We start from the raw sequence: 6,000 nt of genomic DNA, 5'->3' as shown, positions 1-6,000 counted from the left end.
CAAAAACTGTGGAGTACTTGCTTTCTAAGCCCAAGATGGAGCTTTCTCCACCAAAAAGAGGGGGTGCAAAAGAAAACCCAAAACCACTAGGGGCTCTGAAATTGTCCAGTAGGGTCAAAGGTTGTACCTTGGGCTGCGGCAATATTTAACCTGTAAGAACAGGTTATTTTTCTAATAAAGATATGTATAAGAACAGAGATGATATGTAACAGGTAGGAAGCTGTTTACCCTAACTTACAGCTATCAGTACAATGCAAAACAAAATGTAAGCATAAACATACAAACTGTGGCAACAGAAGAGTAAGACCCCATGACCATTCCTGTTTTTGAGGTTACATCTCAAAGAAGTGTGATATTTCTAGCACCTGATTTTACCCATTGACATCGGCGCTGCAAATCCCATAATACATCTGAATGCAGTTGTCATAAGTATACGACTGGCCTACAATCTCACTCCTGGAATTGAGTAACTTGGAAACTCTGGCACAAGCGCAGTGACCTGACCTGAGAATAGCTAGGATACTCTGACTTCTTTACTGGCTGAAGCCCAAGATCACAAGAGCAGCACAGTTGGAAAGATCAATGCATAGTCTTTCCCACACATTCACGTTCTAACCACATTTGTATCAGGGACCCAGAGGATGTCTCCTGCTGCCTGTTTCCCTGCAGGCGGCTCTTATAGAGAGTGCATACACAGTAGAAATAATCTATATTTATAGGTAAGTTATGATAAGACATAGTTTTGGATAGAAACCTTTTTGGCTGTGCCATTGATTAAATATTCAGGCTGGGCTGCTACTTCACCTTAGATCAACCTGAAGAAGCTGAGAAATATGCAGTCTGACTTTTAGGGAAATCAGATGTACTCTGTATGCTCTGCAGGCAATGAGGATAAAATGAGGCCTGGCTTAATTTCTCCACACTGATCTAGATGGGATGGCAGCCCAAGTCTCTAGTAAAGTGTGTGTGTGTCGGGGGGAGGAGTGGGGTGTGGGGAACGGACGGACAGTCTGAGAGCAGGAACAAATCAAAGTGTGTACTGCGTTTAGCCAAGAGGAACAGAATCCTGTGCTATGACATACATTACTTTCCTAAAATAATTTTGCAAGAGGCTTTATCACCCTCTTTTACTAAGGCACACTAGCCATTTTAGCGTGTGCTAAACGCTAACGCGTCCAAAGAATATAATGGATGTGTTAGCATTTAGCATGCTAAATCGGCTTGCACACCTTAGTAAACGGACCCCTATATATATATATATTTTTTATTTCTATATGTCAGGATGTAGATTCAAGTTATAGCTTGATGAATAAGGTTTTTGAGATTAATTTTGATTGGATGTCACTCAATTATTTCAAGATTAACCCTGACAAAACAAACATGGTTGGGAAACTCCCAAATTTTGTGTGCCCCAATTGAATCCAAAATTGTCAAGAATGGAAATTCCTTTAAAATCAAATATCAAATTGTTGCATGGACTCCAGGTTGACCATGGATCTGCATATAAATCATATGGCCAACTAAAACAGAAGACAAAAAAATCCTGCACAGATCAACAGCTAATGCCACTACAGTGAAGGAGATAAAAACCAATGGTGTATACAAAGATGAATTTATTGAGTAATTCAAGGATGACTCAACAGGATTCATGTTTCGGCCAAAGGGCCTGCATCAGAATATTTTTTTTATTGTTTGAGTCTCCAGTCTTCAATATGTGACATAAATTCACATATTTTTATTGTCTGAGTCTTCAGTCTCTTAATATGTGATATAAATTACTTATTGTGTCTTATATATATTAGGGGCTGATTCTACAAATGGTGTCCTGATTGTAGGTGATGGTAGGCATCTTACCGCTCTCTCACCAGCCATTCGGGATGCACATTTTTTAATAAAATGGATGTGGCAAACAATGCCTACATTGTAGGGATTATTCACATGCATATGAAGGCATCTAGGCATGCCTACTGATGCCCAAGGCCAGTGTGGGCTTGGTTTCCTCTGGAAGTGGCCGCGGGCATCCCTATGTGTCTCTGTAGGTGCGAGACAGACACCTTTAATGAAGGCCTCTAAAATGCTGGCCTACATTTAAGGCACCTGCTAGAAAAAAAGGCGATTCTCTAAAGGATGCTGATGTGTGATTGGTATGTGATAGGCGGCCATTTCTTAGGCGGCCAGTTTGATCAGCGTCCTTTAGAGAATCAGGCCCTTAGTTTTCATAGGTTTTTGGATTGTTCAAATATCTCTTTGCTTTTTTCATCAATCAATCCTACATTATTGCTAATGTTGCTCTTCTTATTACATATTTTATATTACACATTGTTTTATATTTTGTATTTTTACATTATGTTTCATATTTGATATTCAGTTTTTCTGCATATATTGTAATGTTTTGGTTATAAAGTTATGGTTTACTGTCTATCTTTGTCTCAAATAAGTATTGTTAAATCTTCTTCTAGTCTAGTGCATTGTTTATTTGTGATTAACCCCCACCTTACAAAGCCGCATTAGGCTTTTTTATTACTGGCCGTGTTGGTAAAAGCGATGCTATCAGGGGGATGTCAGGATGTGAGGGGGAGGTACGGGATAACAGGGGTATGTCAGAGATCCCCCGAAACTGGCTCAATTGATAGGGATTCCTTCTGCCATGATCAGTCAAGGCAGTTGGTGGGTACGTCTACAAAACTTGCTTTTGTTTTTCATGTGGACGTATGTTTTTCTTGTGGACGTTTCTATTTTTGAAAATGGGCAAAAAAGGTAGATGTCCAAGGGAGCAAAACTTATACCTTGCTCATTTTCAAAAATAAAAGATAGACGTTTGGCAGCTTTGAAAATGGACATTTTTCCTGCTGGGTTTGTGGACATTTTGCACAAAACGTCCAACCTCAGATTTAGGCACATTTTTGATTATGTCCCTCCAAGTATCTGATTTTAGGCTATATGTAACATAACACTTGGGATGGTCTACTCTCTGTATTGTATTGATCCCTGCAATTTGTTATCCACCTAGAATCTGATTGATTAGTGCAGAATATAAATTTGTGCAATTGCACTCAGTAACCAATCATTAAAGTGATCAAAGTGCTCCATGTCACAAAGGTCATGTTGAGTCCTGTCTTCAGTGCATTGAATTTATGGATATGTGGTTTTGATTTCTCAGCAAAAACCAGGATTGAATTTACAATCTTGTAACCCTATTGCCAAGGCCAAAAAGTCACAGCTCTGACACTGAAGCAAGAAAGCTAGAATGATTTCTGTAGTGAGAAGCTGCTGAAATCCCTATTTGACTACTATGTACAAGTCAGCAGCCTTTCAGTGCAAACAGAAGATGCTGCTTCAGTGCTGCATGACTAGTTCCCATAAATAAAAATGCAAAAAGCAGAGATATTTGTTTTTCTTGGGTTTTGTTTTTTTCAGTTCCAACGCATAGACACCTTACCCCAGGCCTGGTTCCATTATCCACTGTAAGTGGCACAAAATAACTCCGACTAAACTAGAACACTATGGGGCTCATAATCGAGACTTAAACACGTCTAAAAACTTGCCCAAAACGATAATCAAACCTATTATTTGGACATATCCAGGGACTTTTTAGGCCTCTGAATGCCGCTGTATGCCCAGAACTAAAAGGGGCATATCTGAAGGAGTGGTTATGGCGGGATGTAGGCCAACCTACACTTAGTCATCCTGCAAGGATAATTAAAGGTTTTATGAGACTTCCTGGATGGAACTTATACGTTGTAACTTAGATGATGTAAAAACAGGTATAAGTGCCCAAAAGATATCCTAAGTGACCTGATAACCACTGCAGAGCCAAAGTAAAGACCCCACACACACTCTCCCAGTGTTCACTGACCCCCTCACACCCTGCAAAGATCAGAATAAAAACATACATACCTGTCTCCACAACATCAGCACCTAGTATAGGAAAGCCTAGTAGAGCTGCACATAGGTCTCTTAAATAGCTGGGGGGGGGGGGGGGGGGGGCTAGTGAACCATAGAGAGGAAGATCCAGGCCTATAAGCCACTCTAACCACTACATTTATGGTGGAACATCTGCGTCCACCAAACATCTGCGCCCACCAAACCTGCCATATAGGTGCCATCTGCAGCCATAAGAGCTATTGGGGTTGTAGACAGGTGAGTATAGTGGGTTTTGGGGGGCTCCCCATAACCTATACCGAAGTTCTTGTGAGATGTTTATATGGGACCCTTTATGTGAAGTTCACCCTAGCTCAGAAGTTTCAAACACCATTCTGACCTTATGTGCAACTTTAAATGATTCCCCTTATTTTCTTACTCCTGCAATTCTGTCTTATCTATCTATATGGTCCATCCAAGTTTCCTAGTTTATTCAGGTTTTTGATTAAACGCTTGTTCAAAATGCAAAGCGATTTACAAAATATTAAAAAATAACATATAGACAAATAAATATTTTGACAAACTGAACATACTTGGCCAAGATAACAAATCTACTAGAGATCAGACAAATAAGATGTACATGACCAATAACAAGTACATACTGGATAGGTGGAACTGTAGAGCCCTTAGGAACAAATAGGAAGGGGGGTGGGAGAAATACAATCGTTATAGAAAGAAAAAAGAAACAATTAAGGTAAATACAAAAGGGAGTTGGGAAGATAGGAATAAGAGGCAAAAATAAATAAATTGTGGACACTTTCCCCGGAGGTATATGTAATCATTCAACATTATTAAGAATCATGTGGTCAGCTGAAGGCATCTTTAAAAAGAAAGCACTTTAGACTGCTTTTAAATTTTTGTAAGTTTTTTTCGATTCTTAAGTATAAAGGAAGAGAATTCCAAGTCATAGGAGTGGTCACGGAAAAGATTAAGGTACCACGTGTACCAATTGTTTTTAAAGATGGAACATTAAGAATAAACTGTGAAATAGATCTTAAAGATCTGGGGAGGTCGTATGGGATCAAGAGTCTGTCTATAAATGCTGGGGTGTTGGTCTGTAATGTTTTAAAAGTCAGGAGAGCAATTTTATAAGTTATCCTATGCAGTGGCGTACCTAGGGTATGTGGCACCCGGGGCCCATAATTTTTTGACACCCCCCCAATGTAAAAAAATATTTTTTGTAATAACCATGAAACTGAATAAATGGTCATAATAGAAACAGGCAGTGAAAATTTTCTTTTATTGAACCTCATATATGTAACCATTATTATAAACATACCATAACATAACATAAATTATGTCTGAATTGTCATGACATCAGAAGTACATATGGAGTAGTTGCAGGTGATGCTTGGGACAGTTCTGATTGTGTTAGTTCGGTTTTATGTGTTTTATGAATAGAAGGGTTTTTATTTCTTTTTTGAAGGTTTTGTAGTCTGTGGTCGAGGTCAATAGGTTGTAGAGTTGGGGGGTCGAGTGTTGCAGCTCAAATGGCTAGGAAGTTGTCGAACAGTTTTTTTCTTTTTTTCAGTTTTTGTTTGGAGGGTGTGTGAATGGTGCGTGAGTTCTCCTATGTCTGGTTGAGGTGGATTGAATTATTTAGCTGAAGAAATTAGTTACCCCCCCCTCATTCCACACACATTAATTCTCTTCCATTTTTGTTCCCATTATAAAAACACTGATAAGTTCTCAGAAAAAAAATACATTAAAATAAGAAGTGAAAACAAAGGCCCCTACAGATGAGAACATAATATAAGAATAGCCTAACTGGGTCAGACCAATGGTCCATCATGCCCAGTAACCCATTCTCATGGAAGCCAATCCAGGTCACTAGTACCTGGTCAAAACCCAAAGAGTAGCAACATTCCATGCTACCGATCCAGGGCAAGCAGATGTTTCCCCCATATCTTAATAACAGACTATGGACTTTTCCTCCAGGAATTTGTCCAAACCTTTCTTAAACCCAGCTACGCTATCTGCTTTTACCATAACTTCTGGCCACTTCATTTTTAAGCTGAGATCTTTCCTTCCAAACAGAGACTTTGTTAGATGTCAAATACAGCACAAGGTAACTTCACA

At 39.2% G+C, this 6,000-nt stretch overlaps 1 protein-coding gene across 1 annotated transcript in view; it reads left to right on the top strand.

Moving 5' to 3' along the window:
* The first annotated feature begins 615 nt into the window (after positions 1-615).
* Positions 616-6,000, top strand: part of LOC117363070 (cytosolic purine 5'-nucleotidase-like) — a 189,691-nt gene continuing 184,306 nt past the window's right edge. The window contains exon 1 of the mRNA XM_033950316.1: positions 616-719. The gene's annotated coding sequence lies outside the window, so the exon portion shown is untranslated. The remainder of the gene's footprint in view (positions 720-6,000) is intronic.

Source organism: Geotrypetes seraphini, chromosome 6 (assembly GCF_902459505.1).
Source record: "Geotrypetes seraphini chromosome 6, aGeoSer1.1, whole genome shotgun sequence".
In the NCBI taxonomy this organism is placed as follows: Eukaryota; Metazoa; Chordata; class Amphibia; order Gymnophiona; family Dermophiidae; genus Geotrypetes; species Geotrypetes seraphini.
Note: the sequence above shows the minus strand (reverse complement) of the source record. Positions and strands in the feature narration are given on the sequence as shown.